The 12591-nt window shown below is 43.0% G+C and overlaps 2 protein-coding genes across 4 annotated transcripts in view; one reads left to right on the top strand and one right to left on the bottom strand.

Annotated features, from left to right (window-relative positions):
• LOC137041739 (MAM domain-containing glycosylphosphatidylinositol anchor protein 2-like) overlaps positions 1-12591 on the bottom strand; it is a 204216-nt gene that overhangs the window by 129931 nt on the left and 61694 nt on the right. The window lies entirely within an intron of this gene.
• The window catches only part of LOC137041735 (armadillo-like helical domain-containing protein 4), a 281479-nt gene that overhangs the window by 266185 nt on the left and 2703 nt on the right, over positions 1-12591 (top strand). The gene's annotated exons all lie outside the window — the stretch shown is intronic.

The following is a 12591-nucleotide window of genomic DNA, read 5'->3' as shown; positions in this document are numbered from 1 at the left end:
TTTAGCTGTGCTAAGACACTGTGTATTCTGCGGAGTCGAGCGGAGTGACAAGGTGAACCACATGCTGTCTTACGCTTTATTTCAGCATCAAGTGGAAACACAGATGAACCGTCATGTTCCTGTAGAGGCGATGGGAGGATTGGATGGGGATTCAATGTCTCAGTCATGGGATTTACGGGAAAGTCAGGACATGTAGAAGGCGGGTCTGTTTCTGTCAGCCTGCAACAACTCAATAGTCCTTTACATTTAACCTCTAAAGAGAAAAAAACAGCTGATTTACATTTGGATAATTTTGTATAATTTTACTGTAAACATAAAACACTGCAAAAAATGTTCTTCTTATTTAGTGTTTTTTTCCTGTTTCCAGTCTAAATATCTAAAAATTCTTAAATCAAGATTCATTTTGAAGGGCGGATTCTGAAATCCACTGCCGCTTCAATATACCTGTATATATTTATATCCTAAATAACTTCATAATCAAAACCTTAATTAATATCTATCTTCCTATATTACCTATATTATTATAATGGTTCTATCCAGTTATGATTTTGCTTTGTTTCTTGTTTTCTAAAGTGTGTATTTGGTCTCTGAGGAGTGACTGAGGGTCTGGCCTACAGATGTGTGTGTGTCACTAAACACTGGCAACAAGGTCGTGTGTTTAGATTTGAGGCATCACACACCCCTAACATGTCAGGAGTGCAGTAGAAGGGTTTGCTCACTTAGCCCGGCTTCCAGAGATAAAAAATATGGATTCGTCTTTTATTTAATTTATTATATTTTATTCCCTTTATATTTCCTTTTACTGAAACATTAAAAAGTCAAGATGAATATTGCCTGTACTATTGTGCGTCCCTCTCACAGAAAGAAAGCACGTGTTATCAGTATGTTTTGGTAAGAACTGGTTAAAACTGGAGCTTAATCAGCTCCAACCGTGGAGAGACTGTGTATCTGTGTATGTGCGCAATATTCTATGTTACAGATCAGAATGGTGTTCAATGGGCACCCTAAGAGATGGGTGGACTTGTTGAGCTGGCGCCTGCTCCAGATCTGGAAGGTCACTACAGGCCTAATTCTGGGGTGAAAGCATCAACAAGTGACACGTCAGTGGAAACGTGCATCAGATTAACTGACATGAGTGGAAATTTACCATGACTGTGCATTGTCTCTAAACCAATCAGAACCATCCACATTACAGTAATGACGTGGATAAGACCTTGAAAACGGTATAACTGTTGGGACAATTGTATGTACGATAGAGCGAGGCAACGAGACGGTGAGAGAGGGAGCGCGGCCTACGAACTCCTTGTGAGACTTGAAGCTGGCTTCTGCTTTTGAAACTGCAAACTATTCTTAAGTAAATTTCTCTTTTAATTAATTGCAATCCTGACTCTGTCTTCATTTCTTCACTACTGGTCCTGGGTCATAAGCTGTTAACCCCTAACAGTTTACTAGATAAGTAAAATGAATAAGATATTTTTGCTTGATTTCTAGGGAAAAATATCAAAATGTAAGTGAGAAATAAGATTATTTTTCTCACCCCATTGGCAGATCATTTTGCCTGTTTTAAGCAAAAACTAATTTTGATATGTTTCCCCAAAAAACAAGAAAAAACATCTCATGTCATTTTACTTATATAGTAAATGCATCTTGATTTAAAATTGTTAGATATTTAGACTAGAAACAAGAAACAGTTACTAAGTAAGAAGAGCATTTTTTTTGCAGTGAAAAACAACCTTTCCAACCCTAACTTTGCCAGTTGTTGTTATATGTATTTTTGGGAAAATACTCTTAATTCGGTCACACTTTAGTATGGGGAACACATATTCACTATTAACTACAACTTTTGCCTCAATAACTCCTAATTTCCTGCTTATTAATAGTTAGTAAGGTAGTTTTTGTAGCGTTTAAGTTTAGGTATTGGGTCGGATTAAGGGATGTAGAATAAGCTCATGCAGAATAAGGCATTAATATGAGCTTTATAAGTGCTCATAAACAGACAATATCATAGTAATACGCAGGATCATAAGCAACTAGTTAATAACTGAACGTTAAAATAAAGTGCTACCGTATTTTTTTAGTGATTACATTACACTGTAAAAAAAAAAAAAGTCACAGCCGGAAATTTTACAATCGACTTGGATGTTTAAGTTAAGTGTCACAGAACGCTCAACTGCGCCTCCTCCTGGTTTCACCAGATCCCTCTCTCCTGCATATTAGGGCTGCATGCTCCTATTAACCTCATTATCTCTGTATCATTACCACCTGTGGACCCTCAGCTCACCTTTATATGGACTGCTATGTTCTTTGTTCAGTTGTGAAGTCTTGATTTACCTACACGCTGTCTCTAGCTCATTTCTCGTGTTTGCTCTTGTATTTCTGACTTGGACTTTGTTATCGTTTTTGAACCTAAGCCGCCTGCCTCTGACCTATGCCTGTTTGATCTACGTTTCTCGGATTGCCCTTATTTGATGCTGTTTGAACTGTATGTCTGCTTTCCTCTGCTGGCTCACCTGTGTTAATAAAATACTGCAGATGGATCCGAACGCCTCAGTCTCTTCGTCACATTAAGCTATGTTATTAAACCGACTTAAAAAATGAGTTGCATCTTGTATAACTTATCAAAATAAGTTAAGAAATGTTAAACTTTTTTTTTAAACAATGTAAAAATAGCTTTAATTTTTTACAGTGTAGCAAATCCACCACACACAGTCATCTCCATCAGGGAATGTTAAACTTCAAAAAAATAAGTCCATAATAATAATTCAAAACTTTTGGAGCGCTCCATGTGATCTCTGAAGACACGTGAGCAAAGCATTTGCGTATTTAACACATAACATGATGTTTCTGAGTGAAAGCCGGAGCCTGAAAGGACAGACAGACTCTAAATCCTCACTGTCGGCGCTTTGTGATTAATCTGACAGGCATTTCAAACTGAGGTGTTGTTGTGAATATGAATCGAGCCGGCCCGGGATCTCTGTGAGAAGATTCAACAAAGACGAGCTCTCTGCCGGAAACCCAGCAACAAAATAAAGCCCTGAAACACACACGTGTGCTTGTCAAAACTGCTGAGAGAAAAAGAATCGGCCTTTTAACACACAGTTCAAATGATTGAAGGAAGAGGATAAAGACAGTGAAGTTTCAGACATGGTGTTCAAAGAACCCATATTATGCCCTTTCTGCCTCCACTAGAGCCGGTTCTCCTAATTGAATGTTGATTATTTCCTCATATTCTCCATTGTTGCGGCTCCTCTCTTCCCAGTCTGTCAGTAACTCTGTTTTGTTCCTGTCTCTATGAAGCCCCGCCTTCTGAAATGCACACTGTGCTCTGATTGGTCAGCTGGAGCAGTGTGTTGTGATTGGTCAAGAGCTTCCAGAGTGTATGGGAAATGCCCTACCCCTACCAGTTTCAACACACTACTAACTAACTCAACCAGGCCCCGCCCCTTACCATAACCGCCAGTTTCAACACACTACTAACTAACTCAACCAGGCCCCGCCCCTTACCATAACCACCAGTTTCAACACACTACTAACTAACTCAACCAGGCCCCGCCCCGTACCATAACCACCAGTTTCAACACACTACTAACTAACTCAACCAGACCCCGCCCCTTACCATAACCACCAGTTTCAACACACTACTAACTAACTCAACCAGGCCCCGCCCCTTACCATAACCACCAGTTTCAACACACTACTAACTAACTCAACCAGGCCCCGCCCCTTACCATAACCACCAGTTTCAACACACTACTAACTAACTCAACCAGGCCCCGCCCCTTACCATAACCTCCAGTTTCAACACACTACTAACTAACTCAACCAGGCCCCGCCCCTTACCATAACCACCAGTTTCAACACACTACTAACTAACTCAACCAGGCCCCGCCCCTTACCATAACCACCAGTTTCAACACACTACTAACTAACTCAACCAGGCCCCGCCCCTTACCATAACCACCAGTTTCAACACACTACTAACTAACTCAACCAGGCCCCGCCCCTTACCATAACCTCCAGTTTCAACACACTACTAACTAACTCAACCAGGCCCCGCCCCTTACCATAACCACCAGTTTCAACACACTACTAACTAACTCAACCAGGCCCCGCCCCTTACCATAACCACCAGTTTCAACACACTACTAACTAACTCAACCAGGCCCCGCCCCTTACCATAACCTCCAGTTTCAACACACTACTAACTAACTCAACCAGGCCCGCCCCTTACCATAACCTCCAGTTTCAACACACTACTAACTAACTCAACCAGGCTCGCCCCTTACCATAACCACCAGTTTCAACACACTACTAACTTACTCAACCAGGCCCCGCCCCTTACCATAACCACCAGTTTCAACACACTACTAACTAACTCAACCAGCCCCGCCCCTTACCATAACCGCCAGTTTCAACACACTACTAACTAACTCAACCAGGCCCCGCCCCTTACCATAACCGCCAGTTTCAACACACTACTAACTAACTCAACCAGGCCCCGCCCCTTACCATAACCACCAGTTTCAACACACTACTAACTAACTCAACCAGGCCCCGCCCCTTACCATAACCACCAGTTTCAACACACTACTAACTAACTCAACCAGGCCCCGCCCCTTACCATAACCACCAGTTTCAACACACTACTAACTAACTCAACCAGGCCCGCCCCTTACCATAACCTCCAGTTTCAACACACTACTAACTAACTCAACCAGGCCCGCCCCTTACCATAACCTCCAGTTTCAACACACTACTAACTAACTCAACCAGGCTCGCCCCTTACCATAACCACCAGTTTCAACACACTACTAACTTACTCAACCAGGCCCCGCCCCTTACCATAACCACCAGTTTCAACACACTACTAACTAACTCAACCAGCCCCGCCCCTTACCATAACCACCAGTTTCAACACACTACTAACTAACTCAACCAGCCCCGCCCCTTACCATAACCGCCAGTTTCAACACACTACTAACTAACTCAACCAGGCCCCGCCCCTTACCATAACCGCCAGTTTCAACACACTACTAACTAACTCAACCAGGCCCCGCCCCTTACCATAACCGCCAGTTTCAACACACTACTAACTAACTCAACCAGGCCCCGCCCCTTACCATAACCACCAGTTTCAACACACTACTAACTAACTCAACCAGGCCCCGCCCCTTACCATAACCACCAGTTTTTTACATGAGAACTCTTCCAAAACCACATGTGTAAATCATGTTTTTTCTGTAAGGGAAGATACATTTACTTTAGAAGCAAAATGACTTTAGATATTACGTATGCACTTAAAACAAGAACAAATCTTCTTGTTTTTCCTTTGAATTAAGTTGTATTTTTCTGACTTCATTGGCAGATATTTATTGTTCTTGTTTTAAGATCAAACTCACCTTATTTTAATACATTTTTTTACCTTATATCTGGTCATTAAGCTTCTCCAGTAAATGTGTCTTGATATCAGAATGTTTGTGCTGGAAAACGAGACAATACTGAGGAAGGTTTATTTTTTGAAGCGGCACTGAAAGACATCTTGGGATGAAGCTCTGTTGAATTTGGCATCCGTACGCCGTTCAGGACTCAAATGTGCTTCTGATGGCATTACGGCGGGTAAACGAGATCTTCTGTCCGGAGGGACGTCTGCTCGACTGGTGGCGTAATCCGGGAGACGCGCGACAAATGGAGGATGAGAAGCACTAATGCCAGAATGACAGGAGGATATTAATACTAGATTTCCTTAAAATCAACAGGAGCTCACTGAGATGGTCTCACAGGTTGATTTATTTCTTAAAGACAATCTATCATGCTTTTTTCCCAATGTCCATCTCTCTTTAGTGTGTAATGTTGCTGTTTGAGTATGAAAAAGCTCTGTTTACGCACGTCACAATATTACTCATTTACATAATATGCAGAATAATGGGGCGGGCCCTGGTTGAGTTAGTTAGTAGTGTGTTGAAACTGGCGGTTATGGTAAGGGACGGGGCCTGGTTGAGTTAGTTAGTAGTGTGTTGAAACTGGCGGTTATGGTAAGGGACGGGGCCTGGTTGAGTTAGTTAGTAGTGTGTTGAAACTGGCGGTTATGGTAAGGGGCGGGGCCTGGTTGAGTTAGTTAGTAGTGTGTTGAAACTGGCGGTTATGGTAAGGGGCGGGGCCTGGTTGAGTTAGTTAGTAGTGTGTTGAAACTGGCGGTTATGGTAAGGGACGGGGCCTGGTTGAGTTAGTAAGTGGTGTGTTGAAACTGGCGGTTATGGTAGGGGGCGGGGCCTGGTTGATTTAGTTAGTAGTGTGTTGAAACTGGCGGTTATGGTAAGGGACGGGGCCTGGTTGAGTTAGTAAGTGGTGTGTTGAAACTGGCGGTTATGGTAGGGGGCGGGGCCTGGTTGAGTTAGTTAGCAGTGGGTTGAAACTAGTGGTTATGGTAAGGGGCGGGGTCTGGTTGAGTTAGTTAGTAGTGTGTTGAAACTGGTGGTTATGGTAAGGGGTGGGGCCTGGTTGAGTTAGTTAGTAGTGTGTTGAAACTGGAGGTTATGGTAAGGGGCGGGGCCTGGTTGAGTTAGTTAGTAGTGTGTTGAAACTGGTGGTTATGGTAAGGGGTGGGGCCTGGTTGAGTTAGTTAGTAGTGTGTTGAAACTGGTGGTTATGGTAAGGGGTGGGGCCTGGTTGAGTTAGTTAGTAGTGTGTTGAAACTGGAGGTTATGGTAAGGGGCGGGGCCTGGTTGAGTTAGTTAGTAGTGTGTTGAAACTGGAGGTTATGGTAAGGGGCGGGGCCTGGTTGAGTTAGTTAGTAGTGTGTTGAAACTGGAGGTTATGGTAAGGGGCGGGGCCTGGTTGAGTTAGTTAGTAGTGTGTTGAAACTGGCGGTTATGGTAAGGGGTGGGGCCTGGTTGAGTTAGTTAGTAGTGTGTTGAAACTGGCGGTTATGGTAAGGGGCGGGGCCTGGTTGAGTTAGTTAGTAGTGTGTTGAAAGTGGTGGTTATGGTAAGGGGCGGGGTCTGGTTGAGTTAGTTAGTGGTGTGTTGAAACTGGCGGTTATGGTAAGGGACGGGGCCTGGTTGAGTTAGTTAGTAGTGTGTTGAAACTGGCGGTTATGGTAAGGGACGGGGCCTGGTTGAGTTAGTTAGTAGTGTGTTGAAACTGGCGGTTATGGTAAGGGACGGGGCCTGGTTGAGTTAGTTAGTAGTGTGTTGAAACTGGTGGTTATGGTAAGGGGCGGGCCTGGTTGAGTTAGTTAGTAGTGTGTTGAAACTGGCGGTTATGGTAAGGGGCGGGGTCTGGTCGAGTTAGTTAGTAGTGTGTTGAAACTGGTGGTTATGGTAAGGGGCGGGGCCTGGTTGAGTTAGTTAGTAGTGTGTTGAAACTGGCGGTTATGGTAAGGGGCGGGTCTGGTTGAGTTAGTTAGTAGTGTGTTGAAACTGGTGGTTATGGTAAGGGGCGGGCCTGGTTGAGTTAGTTAGTAGTGTGTTGAAACTGGCGGTTATGGTAAGGGGCGGGGTCTGGTCGAGTTAGTTAGTAGTGTGTTGAAACTGGAGGTTATGGTAAGGGGCGGGGCCTGGTTGAGTTAGTTAGTAGTGTGTTGAAACTGGCGGTTATGGTAAGGGGTGGGGCCTGGTTGAGTTAGTTAGTAGTGTGTTGAAACTGGCGGTTATGGTAAAGGGCGGGGCCTGGTTGAGTTAGTTAGTAGTGTGTTGAAAGTGGTGGTTATGGTAAGGGGCGGGGTCTGGTTGAGTTAGTTAGTGGTGTGTTGAAACTGGCGGTTATGGTAAGGGACGGGGCCTGGTTGAGTTAGTTAGTAGTGTGTTGAAACTGGCGGTTATGGTAAGGGGCGGGGCCTGGTTGAGTTAGTTAGTAGTGTGTTGAAACTGGCGGTTATGGTAAGGGACGGGGCCTGGTTGAGTTAGTTAGTAGTGTGTTGAAACTGGTGGTTATGGTAAGGGGCGGGCCTGGTTGAGTTAGTTAGTAGTGTGTTGAAACTGGCGGTTATGGTAAGGGGTGGGGTCTGGTCGAGTTAGTTAGTAGTGTGTTGAAACTGGCGGTTATGGTAAGGGGCGGGGTCTGGTCGAGTTAGTTAGTAGTGTGTTGAAACTGGTGGTTATGGTAAGGGGCGGGCCTGGTTGAGTTAGTTAGTGGTGTGTTGAAACTGGCGGTTATGGTAAGGGGCGGAGCCTGGTTGAGTTAGTTAGTAGTGTGTTGAAACTGGTGGTTATGGTAAGGGGCGGGGCCTGGTTGAGTTAGTTAGTGGTGTGTTGAAACTGGCGGTTATGGTAAGGGGCGGAGCCTGGTTGAGTTAGTTAGTAGTGTGTTGAAACTGGTGGTTATGGTAAGGGGCGGAGCCTGGTTGAGTTAGTTAGTAGTGTGCTGAAACTGGTGGTTATGGTAAGGGGCGGGGCCTGGTTGAGTTAGTTAGTAGTGTGTTGAAACTGGTGGTTATGGTAAGGGGCGGGGCCTGGTTGAGTTAGTTAGTAGTGTGTTGAAACTGGTGGTTATGGTAAGGGGCGGGCCTGGTTGAGTTAGTTAGTGGTGTGTTGAAACTGGCGGTTATGGTAAGGGGCGGAGCCTGGTTGAGTTAGTTAGTAGTGTGTTGAAACTGGTGGTTATGGTAAGGGGCGGAGCCTGGTTGAGTTAGTTAGTAGTGTGCTGAAACTGGTGGTTATGGTAAGGGGCGGGGCCTGGTTGAGTTAGTTAGTAGTGTGTTGAAACTGGTGGTTATGGTAAGGGGCGGGGCCTGGTTGAGTTAGTTAGTAGTGTGTTGAAACTGGTGGTTATGGTAAGGGGCGGGCCTGGTTGAGTTAGTTAGTAGTGTGTTGAAACTGGTGGTTATGGTAAGGGGCGGGGCCTGGTTGAGTTAGTTAGTAGTGTGTTGAAACTGGTGGTTATGGTAAGGGGCGGGGCCTGGTTGAGTTAGTTAGTAGTGTGTTGAAACTGGTGGTTATGGTAAGGGGCGGAGCCTGGTTGAGTTAGTTAGTAGTGTGTTGAAACTGGTGGTTATGGTAAGGGGCAGGGCCTGGTTGAGTTAGTTAGTAGTGTGTTGAAACTGGTGGTTATGGTAAGGGGCGGGGTCTGGTCGAGTTAGTTAGAGCACATTTTGCTTTTCAGAAGGAGGGGCTTCATAGAGACAGGAACTAAACAGAGTTACTGACAGACTGGGAAGAGAGGAGCCACAACAATGGAGAATATGAGGAAATAATCAACATTACCTGCTCTAGTGGAGCCAGAAAACAACAGCAAGAGTTTGAGAAAGGGTCTCACTGTCCATATTAACGGCCTCAATAATAATGATCTGTTTTCAGGTGCGTCATCTAGTTTAATATCAGAAGATTATCTCAAGTGTGCTGAATAAACGAGAATCTAATGCAAACGTCTCATTTTGGTGCCTGAAAATCTGGAGTGGTGTTCCCGGATCCGGAACATCAAGCCCAAAACCTGCCCGTGGCTGGGCCGGATCAGACATCCTAATGATTCCATTTCAAAGGACACACCAGGAATCTTTGATCTCCCTCGCACTCCTGTTTTAAAATTTTAATTAAGCGTTGGAGTGTCACACATGCCGGATGAACTGCGGTCGGTGTGTCTCACTAACTCAACGGGCTTCACCTTTTCAGCTGAAATATAGAGATCAATACCGGCTATGTGTGACCGCTCCACGCTGGAGTGGACAAATTAATGGGCTGTATATTGATCAAAGCGGAATTAAATATTAATTAGGGTGAATGGGCAGAGTCAATCCCCAAGACGCCGACAAATAACATTTCATTTATCCAATCCAGCAAATTGAGCTCGATGCAAAGCAACCTCCTGTTTAAAGCTGCGGATGATTTTCTTCTAAATAAAGCACAATGTAAATAAATATGTGAGTAAGAGGATATCTTTAACAGATCACGCTGAAGAAATGGCTTTAACCACTGAAATAACAAAATAAAAGCCATTTCTTCGGCTTGATCAGATTTGACTGCTGCAATGTTATGAAATATAAAACAACAAAAATGCCATTCACAGATCTCTGACCTCTACGTAGTTTTGCTTGATATTTTCTAAATATGAGTATAAATAACTTATACTGTAACATATGTGTTTAATATTAAGGGTTAGAGAGCGTGTGACGGACAGACAGATAAATAAATCAACTCATAAATGCATGGAATAAAGAAGTAAAAATAAATAAGTAATTTTCTTACATAATAAATAAATACAATAAAAATACATATGCATATATTAATTTAGTAAGTAAATAAATAAATACATACGTGCACAAATTATATATATATATGCATACATACAGTACATAAATAAATACATTCATAAAAACTTAAATACATACATACATATGTAAGTACAATAAATAAATACAAATAAATAAACAGATATAAAAATAAAAATATGCACATAAAAATAAACAATTAAATAAATACATACATTTATGAATACATATTTACAATAAATAAATACATGAAATAAATGAATAAATATAAAAAAATAAAATACAAATATGCATACACACAGTAAATGAATGAATGAATGAATGAATGAATGAATGAGTGAATGAATGAATGAATGAATGAATGAATGAATGAATGAATGAATGAATGAATGAATGAATGAGTGAATGAATGAATGAATGAATGAATGAATGAATGAATGAATGAATGAGTGAATGAATGAATGAATGAATGAATGAATGAATGAATGAATGAATGAATGAATGAATGGTAATAAAATAAATAAAGCTCTAATATTTGACCGCTTGAACCCTTTTTCTGTTCCTAACATGCCATGTCTGCAACAAAAACCTGACGCACATCTCTATCTCTATCACACACACACACACACACACACACACACACACACACACACACACACACACACACACACACACACACACACACACACACACACACACACACACACACACACACACACACACACACACACACACACACACACACACACACACACACACACACACACACACACACACACACACTCGCAGCCGGCTTCTGTCCAGAACTCACACACACAGCAGCCAATCTCATCTTGCTATTGGCGCTTGCTGAGTGATAAATTAAACTGGTTTGTTGGCTGGCAGCATTTGAGGAATTGCAACGTAACAGAGTGTGTGTGTGTGTGTGTGTGTGTGTGTGTGTGTGTGTGTGTGTGTGTCCAGATAGAGAAGGAGCCGCTTTATGAGCAGATTTTATGATGCAGCATTTCAACAGAAGACTGACTGATGATCTGCATATGCACAGAGAAAACAGGTCAAGTGTTTTAATCGTGGAACATATTGCGTCATTAAATGGTTGTAAATACATGTCTCCTAAAACTCTACAGCTTTAGCAAAAAAAGATGATTTTAAGATTCATTTGAAGTGAAATGTTGACAAAATGAGCAAAATGCACATTCATAACTGTTGGGATAGTTAGTTAGTAGTGTGTTGGGCCCCACTTTATATTAGTTGGCCTTAAGTGTACTTACATTAAACAATAAGCACAATGTACTAACAGCGCACTCCAGCAGTTTAAATCACCGTGGGTTTGGGTGTACGCACTTTTGATAAATGAGGGCCAATGTACTTACAGTGTTCATATTGTATTGCCAAACACCTTTGCTGATATTGAGGTGGGAAAGGGGATAGTTAGAGACAGGTGTGTGTCAGTTTAAGGGTTCGGTGTAAGGGAAGCGCCAATCTCATTGAGCTCATGTTAAAATGCTCAACTTTACAGCAGAATAAAACATGTTTACAGTCTGGGACAAATTGTGGTTTTGGTCTTTACGGCTAATTCTGGCCTTCATGACGACTGTGAGCGGGTGAAGTTTTTCTATAACTCATTCGTTTACGTTATATAAAGCCTTAAAGTTCAGCATAATTAAGGGCGTGGTTACTTTGAGTGACAGGGGGATAGCCGTTTATCTGCCATCTATAGTCATTGTCACCTAAGCTCCGCCCACATCCCGCCTCTTTCCCCATTTTCTGTTATCCGGGAGTGACTCGTGATGACTCGCTCACAAAATGGCGACGCCCAGCTCACCTCTACTTTAAGCTTCAGAACGGCTCATCGGAATCCTACAGGTGACGTCACGGACACTACGGCCATATTTTTTTTAAGTCTATGATCACAACACACTGCTCCAGCTGACCAATCAGAGCACAGTGTGCTTTTCAGAAGGCGGGGCTTCATAGAGACAGGAACTAAACAGAGTTACTGACAGACTGGGAAGAGAGGAGCCGCAACAATGGAGAATATGAGGAATAATCAACATTACCTGCTCTAGTGGAGCCAGAAGGGGCATAATATGATCTCTGTAAAATATCAGTCTTATTCTGTATCTAATCTCGAGTCTGAACACCTGATCAGCATCAAGCGTCTCCGCCGCACAACATCAACTGAGCCAAACAAAACAAAGCCTTCCGCTGGAAATGGATTTACTCTGCGTTTATCCGGTTCGTTGTGTGGTCATATTCAGCTGGGAAATATATGAGGAGTAAACCCACCGCAGACGAGCGGATTACAGCGAGTGTGTGTGTGTGTGTGTGTGTGTGTGTGTGTGTGTGTGTGTGTGTGTGTGTGTGTGTGTGTGTGTGTGTGTGTGTGT

Source organism: Pseudorasbora parva, chromosome 15, assembly GCF_024679245.1.
Source record: "Pseudorasbora parva isolate DD20220531a chromosome 15, ASM2467924v1, whole genome shotgun sequence".
Taxonomy (NCBI): domain Eukaryota; kingdom Metazoa; phylum Chordata; class Actinopteri; order Cypriniformes; family Gobionidae; genus Pseudorasbora; species Pseudorasbora parva.
Note: the sequence above shows the minus strand (reverse complement) of the source record. Positions and strands in the feature narration are given on the sequence as shown.